Source organism: Peromyscus leucopus, chromosome 22 (assembly GCF_004664715.2).
Source record: "Peromyscus leucopus breed LL Stock chromosome 22, UCI_PerLeu_2.1, whole genome shotgun sequence".
NCBI lineage: Eukaryota > Metazoa > Chordata > Mammalia > Rodentia > Cricetidae > Peromyscus > Peromyscus leucopus.
The window spans coordinates 44525633-44552702 of record NC_051081.1 but is presented as its reverse complement, the minus strand read 5'-3'; the positions used below and the strand labels follow the sequence as shown (position 1 = coordinate 44552702).

Below are 27070 nucleotides of genomic sequence, written 5' to 3'. Positions count from 1 at the left end.
TAAATATTTTGGAACACGATTCTAATATCAGCCATGCTCAGTTACCTGGAACATTTGGGATTCTAGATGTGTGGGCTTTTGACCCAGGTACATCTGGAACAATGACTCAGGGATGTGGTGCACTATTAGGGATTAATTCTGTTCCTATGGAACCTTGGAAGCGTGTCTTTCAAACCCAATACAAGATCCCTAAATTCCTATAGACATATTTCACCTCATTGTTTTCATAAGAAAAAGGTGTAATACTTGCTATTTTTTTCCAAGGTCAATAATGCAGAAGATTTTATTCTCATTTAGGTAAGTCTACTAAGTGAATGAGCACATCACAAAGATGGTCATCAAACAGAGCCATCTATCTGTCTGTCTGTCTATCTATCTATCTACCTAACATCTATCATCCATTTACCCATCCATCCACTTATCTATCTATCCATCTATCTATCTATATTCCATTTATCTACCTATCCATTCATCCATCTGTCCGTCCATCCATCCATCCATCACCCACCCATCCATCCATCCACCCATCCATCTATCTATTATGCACATTCAGAATCAAACCCAGGACCACCATGACTATGCTCTCTCTGAGCTACATCCCCAGCCCACTCCGGTACTTTTTAAATTGAACTCTGAACTCCACTTAGACAGGCCCCTCACCTAAATCCTTCGTGGCAGGGACTCTCCAACCTGTTCAAACAGCTCCTACAGGTGCACACTGCTATGCACCACAGTACTAAGGAGACAGCTTAATTAAGATAGATTAATACTTTAGATTAGACATACTTTATGTCATCCAATAAAAGAATAACATTTTCACACTCTACTGGAGGATGCAGATACTGATGTAATTAAGTTGGAGCAAAGAGAATACAAAAGGCTGGTCGCAAGCAGGACACAAAGTGGAGGCCATAGGGCCAGCAGCTAAGGAAGACATTTTGCATCTGAGCTTTTGCAGAATCAAAGAGCAAGAGGTAAAAATAGTCCCTTTCAGGATTCAGTATTCAGGGGGAAAAAAAATGAAGATCACAGTGGGTAAATATAGACATCATGGTTAAGAGCAAGTGAAGACAAGAAAAACTCCCCTCTGGCTCAGAGTAGCTGCTTCAAAGAGGATATCTGAGGATATACTGAGTCACAGTTCCCATGGCAGAGCCAACATATGGGCGGCAGATCTGCCTGCTGTGGCAGTCCAGGGGTGTACTCTGCAGAGCTGGGAAATCTGGCTTGCACATCCTATTCAGTGACTTCAGGGCTGCCCACCCCCCTTCTATGACTCGCTCCTGTTTCAAGGATTTTCAGCTGTTCGTCATTCCTCCCCAGCTGCAGGAGTTTATGTCGCAGAGACTGCAGCCATACAGAAGGTGCTTGGAGCCCCCAAGGAACCTTCTTCCTTAAAATAATGTCACCTGGGAACAATGTGGCAGCACCTTGTTCTTGCTCATTGGCTTCATAGAAAACATGCCACTGTTCACAAATGCCCTTCAAGAACTATGTTGAGCATCCTCGTACACAGGACAGGTACAGGTGAGGAATGGCATGAGGGAAGCCATGATCTCAATGGTCAGTGATACACAGCCTCCTTGTAGCCTAGCATCTGGTTAGGAGTTTAATCTAGCTGAATGTACATAAACATATCCTGGCATATGGTAAGCATTCAAAGATGTTCATTGATTATCCACCAACATGTGGAAATAATAGTATGTATCTGGCACGTATGAAGAATATCAACACTTTACAGAGCACCTACTGTGTGTCTGGAAGCCTTTTCACACTTTATTTGTTCAAACCCACTTTCAAGATGTTATGTTTATGTTCATACTGACAGCAGAAGAGGGTATTCAAAATGCATAGCTGGCCAATGGACTCACACTTGACTTTGAAAGTCTTAGAATGTAAACGTAAAGCTCTTTTCTCCACCAGAGACAAAGTATCACATTAGACACTCTAGGGGTCCCTGTGTGGGGACATCAGAAAATCTATAGTCTTCTGAAAGTGTATGAAGGGTATGGTATTACTGTAGGTATATGGTCCTTTTTCTGAAAGTATATGAAGGGTATGATATTACTGTAGGCATACGGTCCTTTTTCTATGGAGAGACTCTACAGGTTCTATTAGTTACCAAAGGCTTTGTGGCATGTAGAGGAAGCGTATGCTCTTCAGCCATTCAGAGAAGAGATGAAGCACATGGGGCACCATCGCCTGGGCAAGTCTGCTTCGCTCAAGAAGAAAGCTGCCACTCACAGAGGGGGCTGGGGAATATGGGTGGAAGCGAGAGTTCTTCCATCTGGGGGATACTGGGAGTTAGGAAGTAGAAGGTATGCAAGGGGAGTAACTGCTCAAGATCCCTCCAAACAGTGAAGACACAGGGTGTCTCCCAGGTCATGCTGGCATCTGTGATGACAACCTGCATGTTCTTGACATGGGAAGCAGCCATCTTTAAGGGGTGGCACTTTTGGATATACAAATCACATTTTTATATATATATTGTCACTCTCTGGGCCTCTCAGTTCAACTGACATTTATAGAACTGGCTCTATTATCACCCAGTGGAAAATCTACAGCATTCCAAATGAAATTATTCACTGCTAACATTTCCAGTTTCAAAAAAAGGGAGAAAATTCATTCTCTCTCTCTCTCTCTCTCTCTCTCTCTCTCTCTCTCTCTCTCTCTCTCTCTCTCTCTCTCTCTCTCCCTCCCTCCCTCTCTCTCCCTCCCTCCCTCCCTCTCTCTCCCTCCCTCCCTCCCTCCCTCCCTCTTCTTCCCTTTCCCTCTCTCCCTCCCTCCCTCTCCTTCTCCCTCCCCCCCTTGGAATTTTACTTTGGTTTGGAAGAAAAAGTTTAAATGCCAGTATTAGCTGTCTTTTCAGAATATAAAGCCAAATGCAACCAAGTCTAAAACCAATCAAGTCTTATTTTTAAAAAGCTATGTCCAAGCCGGGTGGTGGTCATGCACACCTTTAATCCTAGCACTCGGGAGGCAGAGGCAGGGGAATCTCTATGAGTTTGAGGCCAGTCTGGTCTACAGAGTGAGTTCCAGGACAGCAGGTGGTGATAACATTTCATGACTTGTCCTGTTTAACTTCCACAACCAACACAAGAGCTAGAAGCCATTATGATCCCAATTCACACTAACCTTCACCACCACCACCCTCAACTTAAGAGCTATTGACAGCTGATGGATTCCAGGAGGAGAGATAGTTTCTTCTTCTTTTTTCTTTCTTTCTTTTTTTTTTAAGATTTATTGATTTATTTATTATATAAATAAATAAATACAGTGTTCTGCCTGCATGTTTGCCTGAAGGCCAGAAGAGGGCATCCGATCTCATTACAGATGGTTGTGAGCCACCATGTGGTTGCTGGGAATTGAACTCAGGACCTTCGGAAGAGCAGCCAGTGCTCTTAACTGCCGAGCCACCTCTCCAATCCGAGAAGTAGCTTCTTTAGCAGTGTGGCTCCACTATACAGATTGACCGTATTCCTGTGCATGGTCCTACACCCATGCATACATGGGCAGCACTAATTGCACTCAAGAGGTTGTGAAAGAGAAGGAATGGGTGTGAGAGCCTGGGTTCTTGGAAAAGAACCGCAAATCATTCTGATTTTTCACCTCATTGCAACATAAAAACAAACAAACCCTATGCCACTGAGCAAGGTGCTCCATTTTGCTCCCTTCCCAAGCTGTGTGCAGCCTGTGACTCAGCTCCGGATCATAATCGCACACTTTCTCGTGGGTCTCTCTGAGCATGCATGAGGAGTTCTGGGGCAGAGCTGCTGTTATCACACCTCATTGCATTCCTGGCACTTAAGAGTGGGGAGGCTGGCAGACAGTCAACACTCTGCCCAGGGGTTCCCAAGCATCGGTTCCCCGAAAGTAAATGAGAAAAGCCAAGGCTACAGCAGCAGCTTTTCAGAGAGCTAACACTAACCGCACACGTCTATATTTCTGTTCTGATTTATGTTATAGACTGAAGGTGACTGTTGTATATTCCCTCCCCAGAGTGTACCTTGAAGTTTTACTGGCTTATAAAATGTGGACATCCGGGAATTGCTCACACACAGAGTGACTTGCCCAGGACTGAGGAAAAGCTCCAAGTGGGGTCTGGCCTCTCATCTCTCAGGACAGTGCCTTTGGCTACACTGCTACCCAATCATCTTGAGTCTGACTTGATGATAATACCGGAATATGATTTTGCTGGGGTCTACAAGCCGGCCTCTGAACACAGCATCTGGCCTGCTGCCTGCTCTGAACCAGGGGAGGATCAAGGTCTCTCCATCGCTCTTCCCACCTCCTCCTCCTGCCCTCTCCCTCCTGTGACACAGAAGGGGACTTCACTGAGCTTCCCTTCTCTGCTATAGGCCGTGCTCTCCAAAAGATTAACTTGCAGGAGGGAAGACCAGAATTGATGTCGTCCTCCACAGCCAGGTTGGAGAATAGCCACCTATTGTCTATTCTTTGGACCATTTGTCTTCCCCTGAAAATTGCTTTGTTTTTCCTACCAAAGTATATGACACCTCCCGCTTTCTGCTTTCCCTATAAAGCAGGTGCTTAAGCATCAGTCACCTGACCCTCCCTGGGGTGGGGGGGTCATACTTGGCCTAACTGGTGCACCTTCACATTAATGTGTGTGTCTCATCTCCTGAGAATCTGCCCATTGTCAGCTTAAGTCAACTCCCTCGCAGGGCCTTCAGCAGTCAAAGAAAAGGAAGTCCCTATCCGTGCAGAAACATCCTCACCAGGCTAAAATTCTTGCAGTAAATGCTAGCCCTTGCTCTTTAGAATTGCAAGTGAGACAAATGACCAGCTTCCCTTTGCCTCGGCCTATACCATATAGGATACAAAGTGGGTGGTTGAAAAAAAATAATAAAATAAGAACAACCCTCAAAATCATGCTTCTTAGGCTGAGGCAATAGCTCAGCAGGTAAAGTGTTTTCCTTGTGTGGTGGTTTGAATAAGAATGGTCATTAGTCATCAGTGAGTGGCACTACTTGAGAAGGATTAGGAGGCATGGCCTTGGAGGAAGGTGTGTTACTAAGGGTGAGCTTTGAAGTTTCAAAAGCACAAGCCAGGCCCAGTACATCTCCTTTTCCTGCTGCCGCTGGATCCAGATGTAGAGCTCTCAACTCCTTCTCCAGCACCATGTCTGCCTGCATGCCACCAGGCTTTCTGCTATGATGAGAATGGACTAAACCTCTGAAACTATATGCCCCATCCCACATAGAAAAATCTGGGCAGGGCGGCATGCATTCGTAATGCCAGTGCTGGCCAATCGGCCTAGCATCCTTGGTGAGCTACAGGCCAAGGCCAATGAGAGACTCTGTCTTATAAAAACATGGTGCATGGCATGTGAGGTTGTCCTCTGGTCTCTCTTTCTACACACACACACACACACACACACACACACACACACACCACAGATACTTCTGTGGATAGGATTACATCAATGGAGTGAAGTATTTTAGCTTGTTAACTCTAGGAAACTGAAATTGCCAGGCAGCTTAGCAGTGTAAATTAGTTGGGCTGGGTGATGAGTCTTCACTAATTTTACCATCTTGTGGATGAAGTCATAAGGTCTCCAGTTCCGCTGCGGAAGGAGTTGCCAAGAATCCAGCAGACAATTTCATTCCAAGATGAAGGAGGAACAAAGCAGAACTGAGTCTATTAGGCACTTTCATCTGACCATAAAAATGAGTTAATGGCTTAAATGTGTTTTTCAAAACGTTTTAACACTACAAGTAATGTCGCTCAAATGGGAAAATGTCTTGAATGTGCTCATGGTCGTTAATACCGAGGTGTCCCTCGGAAGGTTTTGACATCCTCTAGAGAATCCAAGCTCCTGAAGTCCAGCTGTAAGCCAACCCACAAGAATTCACAGCATGCATACACACACACACACACACACACACACACACACACACACACACACACATTTCCCACCAAGAGACCATAATGGACCTGAGCAATTAAGTGCAGGCTAAAATAGCTCCTTCAATATCTGAGTTCAACTTTCTAAAATAGACTTTTACCTCATCACGGCTAATTCTCCCATAAACACCAATATTACAGCAGCAGGCAAAAAAAATGTTCAAGAAATGAGGGCAAAATTAGATGCTTTTTTTAGGGAATGAGAATCAGCATGCCCCTCCCTGCATTTCAAATTCTAGTGAGTGTGGAAACAATCAAAGTAGGGCCCGGCTCCGGACTGACCTGGCACTGAGAAACTATGAGTATATTTGTCCAGTCTCCCCATGGAATCCAGAACAGGGCTGTGAGGAAACAGTTTGAAGTATTTGCTCCTTACAGAAGAAAGCCGAGAGTGTCAGCCCACCCAGGCCACCTGTACTGAATCTCATGTGGAAAGAGACACTGTGGATGAGAGGCAAGGAGCCCCAGAGGTCTGAGCCTTGGAGAAGCCTTGAGCTCTCTCTGCTGCGTTGGGAATGCTGTTTCCACTGTCCCTGGATGGTTTCACCTCCAGTCTAGAAAATGAAATGGCCACCCAGAAGTTACCTGCCATCCAGGCTGTTCCAACCGTCGGTTAATGAGATGACAGACCACCAGTCCTCGAGGGTAATCCACTCTTTTCCAAAGCTCTTTCCCAGCAAAGAACAGATGGGACCCGCCTGGGAGAGGGGGGGCTATACAGAGGGGTGTGTACCATGTGTACTGCTGGCCATCCTCCTCGTAACAACTGGGCTCTGGCAGGGGAGGGTTCCGCTTACACTCCTCCTCAAAAGATGCTACGGTATCCTCACCCATCTCTAGGAAGGGTCCTCTTGCAGGATCCACGTCTCCACTCAATGTTTCTTCACACTTCCTCATCCTCTCTGCTGAGATAGCCCTGACTCCAGTTTCCATCCATACTCCAATGTCGTCTCAACTGTGGTCCTCAGCCATAGGCCCAACATCTGGGTGGACTTCCCACAGGCATAGCCCCCTGGCGTGGCAATAATACACTCACTTTCCATGTTCCCTAGCCCCTTGTTTAGTGTATTCAAGGCACCGGCATCTACCTGATGACATCAGCCAGAAACTGTCTCTAACCCACCACATCCCTTCCTCTCGGCACACTCTCTCGGCTACCCTCCAAACCACTTCCTGCTCTGGATCCTCCTCTCCCTCTGTACAATGTTTTCTTGTCAGCTCCAGTAGCCGAGCCATTTCCCTGGCCTCCCCCATGAGAGGGCAAAGGTTCCTCAGATCAGTCACCGGTTCCTGAGCACATCACGGAAGATGTCATGTTCTGTGCAAAATGAAAGCTGATGAGTTAAATCCCTGCCATTTCAATCCAAGGGAAGCTATACTGTGTGTGTGTGTGTGTGTGTGTGTGTGTGTGTGTGTGTGTGTGTGTATGCAGTATGTCTATGTATGATGAATAGCATATGTGTGTGTTTATGTGTGGGCTGTATCTGTGTATGAGTGCACAAGTGTATGTGTGTATGTGTATGCAGTGTGTCTATGCATGAGTGAACAGCATGTATGTGTGCACATATGTGGTATATCGTATAAGTGCACAAACGCTTATGTGTATGCAGTATGTTTATGTATGTGTGAAAGCATGTGTATGTGTGCATGTGTGGGGTATATCTGTATGAGTGCACAAGTGTGTGTGTATGTGTATGTATGTGCATATGCAGTGTGTCCATGAGTGAGTGAACAGCATGTATGTGGTGTATCTGGGTATGAGTGTACAAGTATGTGTGCATGTGTGTGTGTGTGTGTGTGTGTGTGTGTGTGTGTGTACACTGTGTCTATGTATGCGAACAGCATATTTGTGTGCATGCATGTATCTGTGTATTAGTGCACGTGTGTGTGTGTGTGTGTGTGTGTGTGTGTGTGTGTGTATGTGTGTGTGTACAGACGTAGAGCTCTGTATGTCACTTCTCAGGCTCTATCCACCTTGTTTTATGAGACAGGGTCTCTAAATGACCCCGTAGGTTAGGTTGGCTGGCCAACCTGCCCCAGAATCCGCCTGTGACTGCCTCCCTCACACCGAGATTATGAGCATACACTATCATGTCCAGCTTTTTCAGATGGATGTGAGGATCAAACTCAGGTTCTCATGCTTGCAAAACAAACACTTTACTAATTGAGCTATCTTCACTCCCCCCACCCCGACACACAGACACACAGACACAGACACACACACACACACACCCCTACACCTCTTCTTGAAGTTTCTAGTTTTCTATCAGGAAGTGAAACATAAAATAACCAGTCAAAGCACAGGGAAAGGTAGTGCTATAGGAAAGAGTCCCTGGGATCCCAGACATCACACAAGCATCAAAAACTCTATCAAGAGCCATTGCATGTACTAAAATCCCAGAAGCATTAGGGCTTCATTTAGTTTCCAGAATGCAGAATGCCCACAGCATCGGAATCTCATCGGATGTCAGAGTCAAGCAAGGCTGTGTCTTTGTCCCTGAAAGGAGTCATCGCATTCATTTTGAAACCACTCTTGCCCACAAACAAAACTAACTCCTGAAGGGAAAAGCCCTGGCTTGAGCCCTGAGCAGGCTGTGTAGACCGTAACCCAAGCCTGGGAAAGGAAGAGGATGGAGCAGGGTTGGCAGGTCTGAGTCTGGCACCTGGGGCTACTTCCTGAGTTGTGGGGCGTTTACCCACCACCCCCACAGTTCCCCAGAGTTTTCTTGAGTGTGAGCAGCAGGAAATATTAGATAGAAGGATTTATTGCAGAGAATATTGCGGAGATAAACAGACAGAAAATAAAGGATAGCCTCGAGAGGGCCTGGAACCTATTCCAACAGGCTCTGACTGTCTCTGCCCCAGGGTTTTTATAGAGACGCCAAGGGGTGGAGCAAAAGACCTCCTCCCCCAGCACAGCCAAGTGCAGACCATCTCAGACACCTGCACTCAGGCCCGTGGTCCTAATCATCCTCTATGCGGGCCTGCTGGGTAAAGCCACGAGGAACCCGAGAACGGGCTCCCACACTGAGTGAGATCCCCATGAGGCAAGCAGCATTGGGAATCAGCAGGACCCAACCATGGTTATTTCAGCACAGAGGCCCCAAGATTTTCTGGTGTCCTGAAGGCCCATAAAATTAGTTCAAAGCTTCCTTCCAAATTTCAGACCTGGAGAAGCTCATGGGAATATGGACCTGGCACAGAATTCTGCCTGCTCCTTGTTTCTTGTTTTTCCGCGCTTCCTTTGTCAAGAACATCCTGTCCCCTTGTGCCTGTGAAGGTCTAACCTACAACCAGATCTCAAAGCATCTTCAGAGATCCCCCCTCCCCTAGCCCCAGACAGAATTAGCAATCTTTGTTGTCATGCATTTTTAAGGGGCTGCTTCTTATTCCAATAGCACCCTGTCTACACCTCCACCCCACTCTTGCATCATGCATAGGTCCAGACAGACAATTGCTCCTCACTGGTATTCTCTGAAATGGACCACAGTGCTGGCCAAGCAGCCACTGAATAATAAAGGCAACGGCATTGATTACAAACAGACCCAACAGTCATTGTTAAGAATGGGTGGAAAAATCAGCATCCGCCCCCCAGATCAACATTCTGGGGAGTGCTTGAACCTTTTGGGAGCCCAGGAGGCTATTTTGGAAAATCTGAGGAAAATGAGCCTTATAGTAAAAATGTACACATGTATAAAAGACATGTTTCCAAGATGTGCAATAAATAAACTGGAGCCCAGGAATGGACTCCCTTATTTATGTTAAAATGGGGAACTTGAACTTATAGCTGCATGAAGAAGAAGGCATTTCTACCTGTGATCTCAGATGCCTTAAAAAAAAGGGGGGGGGGGAGCCATAGCCAGGCAGCAGTGGCACACGTCTTTAATCCCAGCAGAGCCAGGCAGATCTCTGTCAGTTCGAGGCCAGCCTGGGCTACAGAGTGAGATCCAGGACAGACACCAAAACTACACAAACAAAACAAAACAAAACAAAACAACACCCACTCCCCACCCCCACACACATAAAGGGAAGTCACTTCTTGGAAACCGTACGAGCTTTGGAAACCTCTCGGGGGTGTCATCTATTTTAGATTCTTGGGTTTTCCTTTTCCATCAAAAGCAAACCGTAACACTTCCCTTTCAGCACTGACACACATTAAGAGAACGTTGGTCTTTGGGTCTAGGGTTGCCTTTGGGCCCCTGCTCTTCGCCAAAACAAACACTAGCGATGTGCGCCCCCTGCCCTGCATCTGTAGAACTGCAGCCGCAGTGAGAGCAAGCCATTCTCTTTTTCAGGACGAAAATCTGCAGCGGCTGCTTCAGCCAAGGGAAGAAAGCCGACGCAGACCACCGCCAGGAGAAGGCGGGCGCTGAACGGCTGCACTGGGCTCATTCACAGGGCTATTAATCATACAAGAGCCCATTTATGACAAACACAGGTCACTCCCTTTGCATGACAAGGCGGAGGGGTCCACAGAGGCCCATTATCCTCCCCCAAAACAGAGCCTTGTGGGCGACATGGGAGAAGCCATGTGCTCCCACACAAACGGACATTGTAAGGGTGTTTGCACAACCCCGTCCTGCTCCTCGCGGATTTCCTGCTAAGGAGACGTTTAGATCTCACAGAGCCCAAGCAGCAGACATTGGCTCATTCAACATGGCTTCAGGCGGGGAGACCTAGAAACCCGGCGCATGCGTCCCTCTGCTGGCCATGCCTAGAACTGCAGGCCAGGGATACTGAGATCCTGTAGCTCTTGGAGGATTGAGTCTCAAGATCTCAGGCTTTCTGCCTTTCCCTCTAAAAGTGGGGCGGCCATGAGCTTTGGGGAACAGGGACCCTGCGATTGCAACCGGTACTAGCTTCAGAACTTTGGACAAGTCATATAACCCATCAAATAATACTTTCTAACTGGAGTTCACGCCATTCATTGACTGCTCTGAGACCATAGATAAAAGATATGCCTGACAGTTGGTCAGGGTGACGAAAGCGGATTTCCTCGGATTGCTTTCAATAGGACAGGCATGGCCACATCATTCATACAGGAGCAGAAAGGAGGAAGTACAATGCTTACTCGTCATGCCTTTTTGTTTGATCAGGGCAGTGACCTTAACTCCTGATACTCCGAACACTGCCGTTATTTCTAACTGCAGACAAGCCACCATGGTATCTCACGTGTTGGCACGGACAGCGCCGTCTATGCCCCTGAAGACGCTGCTTCACCTGGCATCGGTAATGCCCTCCTTGGAATAGTCTCAACTTTACGCTGCTGGTCAATGGTAGAATTTTCCAGCGCAAGTTGTAACTTTGCAAAGCTGGATGACAGATCAGATCGCTCCGTCGGACTCCCCAAACTGAGCTACGATCTGGCTTCTGAAGTGGAGTGCGTCAGCAAGAATGGGATATTTGGAGTCAGGAAGGCCCCGCATGAAATATCAGAGCAGCCTTTTTTACTAGTCCCGTAGTCTTGACCAATGCATTTAACATTCACTTAACCTTCCCCAGTCTGCACCTCACTGGTGAGCGAACAGATGGTTTTAGCTGCTACCAAACACATGAGTGACCATTGCCATGATCGCCACCTCCGTTAGGACTGGCTAGTCTGAGTTCTCTCCTGGTTAATGGGGGAATTTCTTGTCTTTTCACAGTTGGTATCTATGAGGGGACTCTAAGTGAAATATCAAAAGACAAGTGCTGATGATAGATGACGTCCCCATCTCCTAAAGACCACCCAGAGCGGTGACTCTTAGCTTCTTATCGGGATCTCAACCTTAACAAGTCCAGAATCAAAGGCTTCATTTCTTCCCTGGAAATCAGCCCCTTCCACAGTATTCCCTAGCTCAGTAGACGGCACCTGAATGAGTCTCCAGATGTTCCGTATGAAGTGCTGTTGCCAACTTGACTTGGACCTTTCTCATCCCCCCGTATTCATGCCCATGCATCCCACAGCTCTGCTTTGAGACAGGCCTTGAGTTTAATCCTTTCTCCTCATCACCAATGTTCCAGACTAAGCTGGAATCCACCATCCCTTGCCAGAGCATCCACAGTGTCTTCCTCCACGGGTCCCCAAGCCCTCTTCTTGCCCATTCCCAACCACTCAGCTAGCTGCCCATCTAGCCACTATAGCCTTGCGTTAAAAATTACACCCCGTCACTCAGCTTAAATCCCTTCAGCGCCCACCACTTCACTCCAAGGACTGTGAGTTTGGTCATGGTCAGCAAGATCCTGTGTAACCCCTTCATCTGCTTTAGTTTCTCTACTCTGCTTTGGCTACTCTGGCGTCCTTCTGTTTGTTCAGGTTCACGCCCCCACACCAACTCTCTCTTGCCCTTGCTAGTCCTTCTATTTGAAATGCTTCTCTCCGGGTCTCTGTTCAGTCTGCTTTTCTGTGACACCCAGCCTAACTTATATTTTCTTTCTTTTCTTTTTCTTTTTTTCTTTTTTCTTTTTTTTTTTTTTTTTTGGTTTTTTGAGACAGAGTTTCTCTGTGTAGCTTTGGTGCCTGTCCTGGATCTCGCTCTGTAGACCAGGCTGGCCTCGAACTCACAGAGATCCGCTTGCCTCTGCCTCCCGAGTGCTGGGATTAAAGGTATGCACTACCACCTCTCAGCTGCCAGCCTAACTTTTATGTTCACAATAGTGCCTTGCCACATACCATCCCCTAGGCTCCTGGTTTTTATCCTTATATCTATCTCTCCTAATTTATGAGCCCTTAAACTTAAGTAGAGCCTGTGACACAGTAGGAAATCTATCTATATCTATCTACCTACCTATCTGTCTCTGTGTGTGTACGTATGCATATCTGTCTGTCTTATGTATGTATACACATCTATCATTTATCTTATCATCTACCTATATGCATATGTACAATATGGTATGAAATAAATAAAAACACCATCCATCATCCTGCTGTAGTGCCGCCTCTTAAACAAAACGAGTTCCTTCCTCCGTATCACAGGGAAGGGGAAATTCTCAAGTCTCCCTGAGATCCACCCCCGACCCACACACACTCTTTCCTATATCAAAGCAAGATTCTGCTACTAAATAGTATCCAGGACTGTTTGCAGGCCCTCAAGTGTGGTCCAAGCAGCAGGCCTCCATTTTTCCTCCATTTGGACCCGACATTTCCACTGATGAGACCAGGGTGGTACTGGGAAGTTCCGGCAGTCAGAGCACACGGCTCATGTGTATTGTGTTATAGCCAAGAAAACATGAAACCGAATCCTTATTCTTTACTTGGGGATCTAGTTAGCAATCCCAGCCCCGCACTCTGCGTGTATTCTGTGATAGGCACTGTGCTGAATACTTCCTAGATAATGTCAAATCACACCCACAAGGCTAGGTGCTGCTCTTGTCTCTGACTTCTAAGCAAGAAGGCTGACACATGTTGAGAAGCTTGTATAGTTACAACCAGCATCCAGCAAAACCAGGCTTTGAGCACAGGGCATCCTGGAAAACTCACACTTTTAGCCACTGGGCTAACCCACTCATCTGATACTCCAGAAATACTACCCGATGTTTAGAGAAACAGAAAACAGCTTTAACACATGGCTTGTTGCTTCTGGTGAGAGTCATGTTGCAGAAGCCACACCCAAGAAGCCATAAAACAGCTGTGTGCTGGATTGTATGACATTGAGCGCCACTCCTTTCTACAAATTATGTAAGGGGTGCCGACCAGGCTTCCTGGATGCCAGACTAGCATGTGGGCTTCAGAAAGGTACCAGGAGGTTCATTGGGAGAGAGAAGTCATTGGTGAGCCTGGTATTCAGGAAGACAGTGCCTCACCATAAAACAAGGTCTGTTCTTGGGTGACTACGGTAAGAGGCCAGGACAGTTCGCTAGGGATTGGTTGCATAGCAAATCTGCACTTAATAAACGGGGCAGAAATGGGGCTCAGCCCTCTAGTACTGGGAAGATACCAGCAGTTATACAGCGGCCAAGTCACAAAGTTAACCTGTGACAAAAATCTCATGTGGGATATTTGTTGGCCAAGTTGATGTTTGGGAAGGTCATTTTCTTGCCCTTAGTCTCAGTCTTTATCATCTGCAACCCAGTGGCTGGATGGCCATAGAAATGCTTCCCTGTGCCAACACTCTAGATTTTACCCAATGAGCATGCCCACATTCCCAAATGTGATGGAGGCAGCCTAGGGCCAAACCACAAGCTAAGCTAATGGAGAGGGGACACCAGTCGGAATAAGACGCAGAGCTGAGGATCAGTGGCATCCGTGCAGGGCTTCAGCAGGCTCTTTCCCTGCAGGCAGCCTCGTGCACTTTAAAGCCTTCAGAAAGGACGGTGGTGATGGAGTCATGTACTTCATGCACACACGAGACAAAGGATGCACAGGGTGCAAAGACCTTATTGCCAGGAGGGAGAAATAGAGAAACTTCAGAGGATGCAAAACCTCACAGAGAAGTTGCTTCTGGACAGGCCTTATCACACATCACACATAAGTTACCGATAACTACAAACCATTCGTACGGATTCCATAAAGCAGGCTCTATTATGTGTACTTCCTAACATCACCTAAGGCTGTGGTTCTCAGTCTTCCTGCTGAGACCCTTAATACAGTTCCTCGTGTTGTGGTGAGCCCCAACCATAAAACTATTTTGTTGCTACTCCATAAGTAAAAATGTTGCTACTGTTATGAATTGTGATGAAGATATATGCTATGTATGCAGCGTATCTGATTTGTGAGCACTGGGAAAGGGTTGTTCCACCTCCAGGTTGAGAAATGTTGATACAAGGGCTAAGACAATGCTTTTCTAACTCAAACATTTTTTCCTTTGGGATTCTAGAAATTGAGGACACGCCACATTTCCAGCCCCAGGAACTCGAATTATGTCTCCCTGTTTTACATGAATAGTAAACTGTAACATCAATGTTTAGACCCAGATTTTCTGCTCATCTTCCTACAAAAAAATTAGTCTGCATGTGTCTGGTGAGTTGCTTCGGCGGTGTGTGTGCGTGTGTGTGTGTGTGTGTGTGTTCAGTCAGCTCTGAGTGGACAGAAAGCCAAAAGACTAGGTCCACGCAACGCCAGCCCTACGTGCAGACTAGAACAACCTAATGTCCCGTAGATAACAACACCATGCCACAGTGTCCGCAGGTGGCCCCCCTGCTGGCTGTACTGTGAGGAGGCATCAGTCAGAGACTCCCCAAGTACTGCGGGAATGGTCCTGGCTGCCTCCATCCTAGGGAGAGTGGGCAGTGCTCACAGCTGCGTTCCAGGCGAGGACACATACTCTTCAGTCCCTTTCCCAGTTCATACCATGATGACAGTGCGTGTCCTGCCGTTGAAATCGCAGAGGCCCAAAGGTCCTTCTCTCTCATTTTTCTACTTCTGCCCAGGCCTCCACCAAAGCCAAGTGTTCCGGAGCAGATCACCAGTCACTGGTTGTCAGCACTGTGCTCAGTATTTCGTGAGATGCATCACACAAAGCATCTCACTTCATTTTTCTCAGAACCTCCAAGGCCAGCGGGCGTGGCTCTACCAGATTATTTCTGCTAAAAGGAGGCCCTTAGACGGAAGAGCTTGCAATTACAGAACTTAGCCACCAGAGGGCGTCATCGCCTCACTTGAGAAATGGCAGCTCGGTTTGGGTGTAGAAAAGCTACGTAGTGCAAGGAGAACAAAGCAGGATCCCCTCCAACACCTGCAATATTCTCCTAAATAATATTTCTTTCCAGAGTAAAGTGTTTGAGCTCAGAACTGTAATACCCAATACTTAATGTGGACGCTCACTTCCTGCTTCTAGGTAATTTCAGAATCATGAAGTCTTGAAGACTAGTTTGCCAGACATGGAGTCACGATTTTTAAGAGGGGGTGGGAATGAATAAATTTAGTTATTGGGCTCAGTGACTACCCTCCCCAGCCTCCTTGATAAATTTTTGAAATCACATTTCCAAGTAGGAATACATCTTTAGGGCCGACCTTGACTTCAATTCAAAGGGGCACTGATTGAAATTCTCTTGCAGGATCAGCAAAGCATGCTTCCACAGCTCCCGCGAGAAATACTGGGCTCTGGTGCTGAGGAGATGGTGTATCAGGTAAGGGCTCTTGCTGTGCAACCAGCAGGGCCGGAATTTGAATCCTTATCACCACAGGAAAGCCAGTGTGGTCGCATGAGCCTGAAACCACAGGTGGCTGGGTAGAGCCGACTGCAGCCTTGCCAGATGTCCAGCCTAGCTGCAAAACGGCTCTGGGTTCTGTGAGAGACCTTGTCTCAAGAGAGTCAGGTGTAAAGCAGTGGGGCAGGGCACAGGCTACCCTCCTCTGGCCCCAACACAGGTGCATAAACCCTCCCGCCCCCCAACACACATGTAAACACACATGCATGCCAGGCACACACGCACAATATCGAGACTTAAAATATCTGCATGAAATACCACGAGGAGATGAGATTTTTTTTTTCTCCACTTGTGGTGTACCCCACACATGAAGGGTGGTCAGAAGTCCAGTAGCTTCCACACAAGACGCCTCTGCAGGAAGCTTAGGAGGCTGACAATACACAAGAGAAGCAACGTAGTCCCTCAAGGAACTTCCCTGTTTAGATGAATGAACCGGCACCACGACGGAACCCAACAAACCAACCCTTGGAGTTCACGTCCGGATGTCTGTTCAGGCCCCGCCCAGCTATTGAGGACTCGCTGGCCACACTCCATCTTCATAAACTCCTCCAGCCGCTAGGCTTTCCCGGGGTGGTGTGTGCGGGCCACACTGAGCACTCAGTCCGAAGGTATTGCCCTCCACTCTCTGCAGGGCCTGAAGGCCGCACAGACAGACAGACGGGACGCTGTCTGGCCTAGTCTTTCATTCTCCTGGAAGACAGCAAATTCTAGCCCCTGATGTGGAGCCGGCCCTCGGCTCTGAGAGTCCAGCTCAGTGGAACATCTTTGTAATGAAGTTCTGGGGCCACATCTCTCTCTCTCTTTCTTTCTAGCCATCTTTATCTGAAAGCTGACTGGATACAGATCTCTTTTCTGGCTCTTCCTAATTCCTCAAGTCACTCTGAAAAGTAGACTTTTAAAAGTTGTTATGCATGTGTATGTACGTGTGTGTGTGTGTGTGTGTAGGCTAGAGGACACTGTGAGGTGTGGCGTCATCCCCAGGAGTGCCAATTAGGCTAGAATGGTTGGCTGATGAGCCTCAAGGACCTTCCTATCTCTGCCTCTCTTACCGTCGGATTCCAAGCTCAACACTACCACACCCAGAATTTCCATGTGGGCTCTGGGTTCCAAACTCAGGTCCTCAAGCTCGCAATCAATTTTTCTTGCCTGCAAAGAATTCTAGAAAAGAAATGCACTGTAACATAATTCCAACCACGAATTCAAAACTCTTTTCCTCAGCTTTCTAGATTCTTGCCCCTCTAAGCCGATGGTTGCAGCCCCACCACCCACGGACAGACTCACGACCCACGCAGACACTGCAAGCCCTGCCTCTGTTCGCACGGTCCTTAGGGGGCTTCACCGTCAGGGACCACTCCACCCCGCTAAGGACTTGAAATTCCAGCATCAAGTTGCCTTGCTGTCCTCGTCTCCCTGGACGGCACAGGAGCCGCTCTCGTGCTGACCGAGTTTGCATTCTGCCTTGTAAGTCGGCTCACTGATCAGTCTTACTTTGCATGGATGAAAATGTTCATGGGGATAAGGTCCGTGAGTGGGCACTCCCCACTGAGACCTGGGCTGTCTTTCCATACAGTATTCCATTCCCTCAAGCCTGAGAATGCATGGCTAGAGTCAACACCCTTTCCATTATCAACACTGCTGACTCTCCTGTCTACACATACCACACACACACACACACACACACACACACACACACACACACACACACCCCAAATACACACCCATCAGACAGAAGTGGCACTTGGTGATCTCTCACGGTCCTCTACACAGTATACTTTTATGAGATTTCCAAGGCAAAACTCTCTACATAAATCTTTGCGATACAAGAAAATTCAGCCTGGCCCTGGGGATACAAACCTGCCATTCCATCTCTTAAAAGAACTCTAAAAAAAAAAAAAAAGAAATCAAGTTTGAGGCCAGTCAGGGCTACCAAGTTTGAGCCTGTGCCTCAGGAAAGAGAGAGGGAGGGGGAGAGAGAGAGAGAGAGAGAGAGAGAGAGAGAGAGAGAAAGAGAGAGAGGAAGAAGAAGAAGAAGAAAGTAAATTTGCTCAATGCAATACTTAAAAAAAAAATTAAGAAAGCAGAAAAGAATCAGCCCATTGTATGGAGCAATTACTTTATCCAACCCTAGCATACCATACTCACTAACACGCAGCTAGGGACAATCTGAACAGAGACCAGCGGCCCAGCCCCTGGAACCTGGCCCGGGTATGAGCTGGTGCACTGCCCCCAGCAGGCACCATCCTCCTCCCCCTACAGGGCCAGCACGTTGGCATGGTGATGTCCGAGACAGTCTTGATTCATCTCTTCCCGTCCCTTCTATAATCGCTGTGTGAGATCTGCCCCAGTAGGACGGAGAAATCCTGAGGGTAGGGTCTGATGGCAGGAAGGGAACAGGCGAGTCTTTGTTAAGTCCTTCGAGGGGACCCGGCCAGCCGGGCTCAGGCTGCACACAGAGGAAGGGAACTGTGCTGGGCCAGTTCTGGAGCGGAGTGCTGCCGGCCGGCTAAGTCCCTCCTGCTGGGGACCCCCCACTTTTACAGGCTATGTCCAATGAAGAGGGATTGACAGCCAGGTCTTCAGACAGAAGCGACTACCGTGCGCCACCAACAAAACAAACCTCCACGTGTAAGTGTCTCCCCCTGGCTGATATGTCTCATTCGCAATGGCGCCCTACGCCTGAGTCACCCTCAGCCCACCCCCCCTCCATCCACCACTCCCTCAGCCTCCTGATTCTGGCCCGACCCTCAGCCTCCACCCCCCTCCTCTCTTCGAACTTCCTTGTTCAAATATGGTCCTGCCCGTGGAGGCCTAACACCCTCCCTTAGTCGGATGTCACGGGGCTACTGATACTTGACGGGGAGGGGGGGGGGCCTGCTCATCACTGTTGCTGACTTCATGTCTGTGAGTTCACTGCCTAGGACTTCAATTTTCTCTCCCCAGGAGCTGCTGAATGAGCAGGCAGGCATTCGGAAGTCGGATGGCTCTGCGGCCCAGAAGCCTACTTCTAGGAGGAAATCCCAGAGGCTTTCGGTCAAAACCCAAACAAGTACTAGTTGAGTCCCTACTGTAATCCAGACAGCACTCAGCACTCGGAGCATTTGCATGCATTAACTCATTCAAGGATCAGAGCCTTCGTGTGCGCATGCGTGGCTGGTACCGGTTTTTTTCCCCCCCATTTTTACCTCTGTAGACACTCAGGATTCAAGAGGCTGGAGAGCATACTCATGAGCGCTCCTCGGAATGCCCCATTATAGATGAATTATTTAACGGCTGCCATTTGAACCAATTCTACCCGTCCCCTAAGAAGTACACTATTTGGAACGTGGGGATCCTGGAAGGTTGGCGCGGATGGCTCCGCTCTAGCATCATCAAATTTCCCGGCTGGCTGCATCCCATGTGACTGCAGCTACAGACAGTTGGTAGACTACCATTCCCTGGCTTCCATACTCAGAGAGCACCATACTCAGGCCCCAGACCTGGAAGAAAGAGCTCCCGGGGAGGTCCTGTGAGAAGCAAGAGTCTTTGCTTGAGAGCTTCCCCTAGTTCCCAACCCAGAGAAGGCACAAACTCAGAGCCTCCGTGTGTCCAGGGGCCTAAGAGTCAGGGGCTGAGCAGGAAATGCTGCTGAACTGGGCTCCCAGAAGTAGCCACGCCCCCCACCCTCCTCCAGTTTCTCTTCTACCTGTGTCCTGTAATACTGAGAAGTGCCACAGGGAGGCGGCGCTGTTAGAGAGAGAGAAAAAAAAAAAAAAAAAAAAAAAAAAAACACCCTTTGCAGCTGGGTCATCCAGATAGGGTTACTTAGGGTGCTCTGTCTGGGTTGGAGTTGGGGGATTAAAGGGCCATAGCTGGGCAGATCAGGAGAAGCCTGTGAGGAAACGTGCCTGAGTAACAGGGGGGAATCATGGTACGGTAGAGGTGGGGGTGGGGATGGTGGAGGTGGGGGAATAGGGGTAGTGGGGGTAGAGGTGGGGGTAGTGGTAGGGGTGGGTAGAGGTGGGGGGGTAGGGGTGGGGGTGAGAGTGTCTCCATAGGAACACCTGAGGAGAACGCCGGCCCCTCCTTTCCTGGCATCTTCTCTTTCTCTTTGTCAAAATCTTTTTGTCGAAGGAAGTCCTCCCTCCCCATGGAGAAGCGGGTAAGAGAAAAGTTTGGTCTGCAGTCTTCTATGGCAAGAAGAGAATTCACAAAGCCGTGTGTCCTGTCTCCAACCTCAGCCCACCAGGACAACTTGGAGGCCAAGAAGCAAGAGTTAGATATGCTCCGGGAAATGAGTCTCCCAAGAAAGTCCATCCATCAGGGCAGCAACACACACAGCCTTCAGAGCCACACTGTGGAGCTGCTCAAGGCCGCGAGGACTGAGGCCTGGCTGGATGCCGCATGACTCTACGTGAACGGAAAGCTGCACTGCATCTGGAACTAGATCTGGCCGCCTTGTAAGGTAGTGAATCCCCTGTCCCAGAAAGTATGTGAGCAGACACACCCGCAGGGCAAGAGGTTGCGTTGGGAGCATTTACAGACCTGCATCTCTATCGGCCATCATGCTCTCCAGTTCTGCATTTGGAAGCATCAGCTGAAGCATGCCCAACGGCACAAAAAGACCTCATTTGATGAAAAAGTCTTATTGTTATAGAAAGGATGACATACAGCGGAAGAGGGGAATGATGCCAGGGTTTGGATGTTGACTTCCTAAGACCCGGGGACCTTGGGCTCGCCATGCCACGGCTCTGAACTTACTTCAGCCTCTCTGGGACCCATCCTAATGTTCTCTGATGGTGTAAAAATAGCACAAAGTGTACTGACCTTGACACATCTAAAGAAGTGTGTAGGTGGCAAGGTTAATTCTCACCCACCTATTCATCTTCTAGCCAACAAAGGCAATGGAAGGTTATTAAACCAGGGCCTGTGCTAGGTTCTAGAATAAATTTAATATAATGTGTATAAACACACACATACACTCATATGCACACATGCATATAGAATGTACATGCACAAACCTCTAATATACATACATGTATATAGACATACACATGTCTCTCTCAGTCTCTGTCTCTCCCTATCTGTTTCTGTCTCTCTGTTTGTCTCTGTCTGTCTTGGTCTCTTCCTGTCTCTGTCTCTCTGTGTTTCTGTCTCTTTCTGTCTGTCTGTCTGTCTCCTAGATAAAGGGAGAAGGATTGGTTTGTACCCTCACAAAGCAACATCAGATTCTCTTCTCTGGGAAGCTGCATTTTTCCACCAGGGAACTACAGTGAAACCTAGAAGACATATGGCCATGCTGCTGCTGCCACCTCCTCCTCTTCTTCCTCTTCCTCCTCTTCCTCATCCACTTTCCACTTCCTTTCTCAGCGCCTCTTATCTTATTATGCTCACCGATTCCTCCATGGGGTCAGAGAGGAGATCAAGGCACCTTCGTCAGTTTGCTGAGTGTTAGTCACTGCTGGGAACAGGTGGGAGGATGAGGAGGCAGCTCCTAATGGATTTTTAAAAAGCAAGTTGAGGCATGATCTGTGCATGACAAGCTCTCCTGCCGCTCGCCCTACTCCTGGCGTAGAGAACTGAGTGTCAGGCCCTATTTATAGGTGCTTCTGTAATAGGAGAGCTTCTCTTCCAATTCCTTGATTCCTACTCATCCTTCAATGCCCAGCTCACAGAGACCTTCTTAAGACCTTCCCTGATGTCTACGGAGAGAGACGGCACGCTTCTCATCCTGCCCACATCACTTGGTCCACGCCAGGGCTCCTATCTATGAGCTGCTCTTCTCTCTATTAGCTCTGCTGTCTCTGCCAATTAACTGCAGACTCCTCGAACGTGCCCAGTTACTGGCACTCACAGGCCGAGCTGGGTGCATGGCCAAAGTTAAAAACACGGTACATTTGGCCTATCTTACCACGGGGAACTTCCTTTTCATGTCAGTGGATAGAGGGTTAAGAGGTGAACATGATCCATTTGTTTTCTCACTGAAGGAACAAGTAAAGGATCTGAGTTCCAGTCTCTGCCTCTACAAGAACAGTGTGTGCATTAGCCAGGCCGTCTGCCTATCAGAGAGAGGGCTTCCGGTCCAACCACCGCTCACAGCAACTGGAGCACCAAGTCAGCATGCAAAACCTACTGCAGCATTCCCTGCTCACCAGGCGGGGCCGGGGCCCTTGGAACCATTGGCCACCATGAAGCCTGCGTGGAGCTGATTGTGCAAATCTCCTGTAGACCCGAGAAGACTGTGTCTGTCAGTAACAGGTGGAGGAGTAAAGTCGGCATTCAAAGGAACTGGGGGGTTGGGGGGGCACAAAGGAAATCAGGCCTTTCTTTTCTGAAACTCCAATCCTATCAGGCCGTCCAGTGTGTGTGTGTGTGTGTGTGTGTGTGTGTGTGTGTGTGTGAGAGAGAGAGAGAGAGAGAGAGAGAGAATGAGTGTGTGTGGATTGCATGCATATTTGGATGTACATATGTGTGTGTGTGTGTGTGTTCACGTTCATGTATATTTGAGCACATGTATTTGTAGATTTGTGCATGTGTGTGTGTATGCGTGCGTGCGTGTGTGTGTGTGTGTGTGTGTGTGTGTGTGTGTGTGTGACAGAGAGAGAGAACGAGCATGCGTGCGAGTGTGTGTGTATGTTTATGTATATTTGGGCACACAAATCTGTGGGTGTGTGTATGTGTGTGTGTGCTGGTGTCTGCATGTTCATGTGTATCTGGGTGCACATATATTTGTGTGCATGCGTGCGTGCGTGTGTGGGAGAGTGAGGGGTGAGGGCATCTGTGTAGAACAGAGGGTTCCACTCCTCAAGAAATGACTGCCCATTTTTCCATTTTACTTTCCTGGATTTACCCCTGGCCTGGACCTCACCAAGTGGGCGAGGCTTCCTGGTCAGCAAGCCCTGTGGACTGTCTGTCTGTTTGTCTGCCCCAGCTGTGTTGGGATTATTAAGAGTGGGCCACCACGGGTTCTGGGCATCAAACTCAAGTCCTCGCATCTGCGTGACCAGAACTTTCGCAGCTGAGGTACACCTCCCCAGCCCTGGCAATCCATCCTTACTTAAAACCCGTCAAGAGCTCGCTCCGCACGTCCTCAGGTTAAGTTCAAAGCACCTGACCTGGCCTACAGGGCTCTAGGCTGACCCCTCAGCTTGCACAGAGGCTCTGGGGTCTCCAATTCCAGCCCCAGCCACCAGGAAAGCAGAGTTCACAGCCTTTGCTCCTGCTACTGCGTCCTCACATCACGTCCCAGAGAGTCCTCAACCCTGCCTGCCGTGAAGTTCTTGGCCTCCCTCAGTTTTACCTGTAGACATCCTGGCTAGGTCTGAGAGGAAAAACACCCCCAGGGAGCCTCTCCACTCTGGCCTTTGGCTGCCCTGGGTCTGAGTCAGTGGCCTCTGCTTAGGTTCCCTGACACCCCCTTTGGCCTTACTGCTGCGAACTACGTGTTTCAGGCTACATAAGTCTGATAAAGCCATCAACAACCATGGCGTGGGCGTGGACTCTAACCAGCAGTTGGGCTGAGGACCGAGTGTAGGTGCTGACAGGGAACACCCAAACACTTAGGGAATGAAATTGATCCCCCCTCCCCCACCTCGATTAGCCTGAAGGCAAGTCCTGGCAAAAGGCTATTATGTAAATGAACTCCAGAAGTGTTGGTGGAAATGGCCTTTGGGTGATTCTAGAAAAAAAAAAAAAAAAAAACCTACGCTAGCAAATTGGTTCTACTCTGATCAAGTTAGGGCAACTATTCACTTGGACCTAACCTATTGATGAACTTCTCCCCCAAAGCCTTGAACAGGCACCAGGGAGAGACTCCTAAGGTCAGGGCCAAGACTCACTGATCTCCAGGCTTGGAGCCAGAGCCCAGACACAGTTCTTTGAATGGATGACTAATACAACATTGGGTAAGAGCACTCATCTTTGTGTCTATGTAGGGATGATTTAGAGAGGAGGCTTTGAGAGGTACTGGGGAAGAAAGAGGAATGGTAAAGGAGCCGGGGACAAGTCAGCCAGGACATAAACACCAGCGTCCTGACAGCGGCCTTCAAGGAGCCTTGTTACCTGCCCACACTTCCCTGCCTGCCTCCTTCCACTCTCCCGGGATTCCTCTGCTCCAATTCCAACCCCACTGACAACTTTTAGTTCCGTAAGGGCAGCACAATGATGCCCTGGGGCCTTTATCTCGGCATTCCTTCTCACCTCTCCCAATCCTCCCCAGATAATAACTCTTTATCAGGAGTTTTCTGCTTAGCCTTGCTGTAGCAATACCTCTCTCCTGGGACAGCCTGGCCCTCTGGCTCAGATTTATTTAGCTCTTTTTTGTTTGTTTCCAGTATTTTTCCCATTGTGCTGAAGTCGACTTCTCTTGCTCATGTGCTCATCCTTGCTGATCCCTGCCTGGCCTTACTCGGATGCCAGCTCCCTGCAAATAGGAACTTTGTTTCCTAGTACACTGTTATCCTTAAGCACTAAGAAACACCTGCCTCACGCCGCATAACACATGCCCTACACATTTTTGCTGAAGGAATGGATGCCCCCCTGGGGGGGTTGGGGGTGGCAAATACCCCTAACAGCTCACAGCCTAGGAAGAACATCTGGAGGAGACTGGAATTGGAACTGAACTTTCTGCCTGAGTCTCAGAGCAGAACACTTGCCCCAAATTGCATGAACCTACTTCTAGACCATGGGTATGTGCTGGTCTGAAGAGAAGAAGCTTCTGGAAGGGGGGGGCTTGTAATTGGTAGTTCAGGGAACCAGGGATATGGTCAAGGCGTTGGGAGAGGGGTGGGTCCTGAAGTTGCATAGGGCAGTGGAAAAAGCAAAGCTTCCAAATGGCTGGTGAGGGTGCTCTGGCCAACGCCAAAGAGAAGTGTTGGGCTACAAGGCCTGGTGACAGCCTCTCTTTCTGTAACTGCTGGGGCCTTGCTGGCGTTGGGGACAGCGTCCGCCCACAGATTGTAGGCGCACAGGTCACGGAATCCATCATGGGACTAGAGCTGTGATTAGGCAGCTCTACAAAAATGGGGTGGGGAGAGGCTCTAACCTTTGCTGTGACTCACTGGGCGTAAGAAACTATGTCAATGGATTGTGTCTTTCAGTCCCCGCCGGCAGCTGTGGACACCATCCCTGTCCCCATGCGACAGGTAGAGAGAGACACAGGTTCAGTAGCTTAGCAAGGAGGTCAGCAGAGCCAGTGCACAGTGCCGAACACACCCTGGGGTGGTTCACATTCACGGTGCTTTTTCTTCTTCCTCTGAATGGTCCCACAGCTCAGGGAGCACTCTAGAGAAAAAATAAATAAAAGAAAGACAAGAGGAAGAAAGGAAGGGAGCCCCAGGCTAGGCTATTCCCCAAAGGAGGAACGAGAAAGTGCGGAGCTGAAGATTCTGGGGACGGAATGTCCACAAACACCTCGGCGGTCCCCTAGCTCCGCTCTGTCCTCTCTCTTACGCTCATGAACTCCTTCTGGTTTTAGCTGCCAAGGAAAATGAAGATCAGCTCTATGGAAAAGAGCTTGATGGAGCCTAGGAGGTAGAAACAGGTAACTACTCCGCTGAGAAGTGGGCAATCATTTCGGCGTAAGAATGTTGCTTTCATCCTCCCTGATCTAGTCACGCTGCCTCCCAGGTCTGCCTGAGGGAGCTGAGCTAGTCAGTGGGAGCCCAGGAAGCCGAAGCCCCAGAGATCTTTAGTTAAATGGGGAGGCCGGCCAGTCCCCCTGTCATACGCAAATTCAGTGGAGAAATTCAAATAGGTGTGGCCCTGTCCTACTCAGAGGAAAAGGAAAACTGCCCGGTATCGATGGGGCACAGGAAGGAGGAAGAGTACGAGAGAAACAGTCTGGGCCGGTCAACGAGAAATGTACACTGCAGTCTGTGTACCTATCACAAGAGCCCTTGGAGGACAACCCCGTAAGCTGCCTTTCTCCCTAAAAATGTTGCAAATGGGATGCAAATCAGGCCCCTAAGAGGACAACTAAAACCCACCTCAGGAGGCTGCCTACCCGACGATTTCTGCTGTCCTCAATATGCTTAGCTAGTAAAGGTAGAGAGGACTTCAAGCGTGCTAGCTGGATGATACAGGAGAGGGTGACTAAGCTCCAGCTCTAACCTACTCCTCCTTCCCCACACGTCATGCTAATCGACTGCTTCAGGCCTAAATATTCCAGACACCCGGGGCGACCCAGACACCGGTGGAGAACGCAGCTAAAATACGCCCAGACGCCTTAGACTACGTCCTAATCATAGCTTGCTTGGGATACATGTCACTTCTTATTTAGGTCCCTTTTCATTTAGTTTTTTTTTTTTTTCTTCAGGCACAGCTTCTAATCAAAGACGACAAACCTAGGGAGGTGGGCGAGCCCCATGCTTCCGGGTGCTCTGCGAACACACACGTTACACCCTTCCTTACCAAAGTGCCAGTGACCCGATCTCGGCCGTCCTCAGACTCAGCAGCCCGTTACCTGGAAATATCTCCTCAGGGTGTGTCACCAATCCAGGCTGAAGGGAGGATGCAGGGGAGCAGCTAGCAGGCCACAGGAAGGAGCTCCCCAAGTCAAGACTGTGGTCCCTGAGCGTCTGTGTCTGTCGTTCTAGGAGGGGTAGCCTGCAGAAAAGGAATGGAGGCCATGTTACTATGACGACAGGCCACTTCCAGGTCTTCTCCCATTGCATTGCAGTTGTGAGGCCGAGCACAGGAAGTCACAGGATCAGGGACTACCAACACGGAAAGACATCCGTGAGTGAGATCAACTTGTCCAATTCATTCATTCTGTAGTTGGGGAAACCTGAGGCTCGAAGAAGAAGAAGAAGAAGACAGCATCTTTGGAGGATCATCAGTTTAGGAGAGGGTCCAGACTGGCTTTTGGACTCTCTGGCAACTGGAAGGTTCTAAGGCAGCCTCATGGTCAGGCTCACTAAAGAGTGGCTGCTGGCCCTGAATGGGAAGGCTTTTTCTGTATGTGTGTCTGTGTGTTTATATACGTATGGAGCCTTGTGTGCACGTGTGTACGTGTGTGTGTGTGTGTGTGTGTGTGTGTGTG

The 27070-nt window shown here is 48.7% G+C and overlaps 1 protein-coding gene across 2 annotated transcripts in view; it reads right to left on the bottom strand.

The window, feature by feature from the left end:
* Positions 1 to 26661, bottom strand: part of Cyria (CYFIP related Rac1 interactor A) — a 67111-nt gene extending 40450 nt beyond the window's left edge. The window contains exon 1 of one of the 2 annotated variants that reach the window (XM_028867611.2): positions 26440 to 26661. The gene's annotated coding sequence lies outside the window, so the exon portion shown is untranslated. The remainder of the gene's footprint in view (positions 1 to 26439) is intronic. The other variant, XM_037198152.1, reaches the window with a different exon arrangement.
* Between the last annotated feature and the right edge of the window lie 409 nt (positions 26662 to 27070).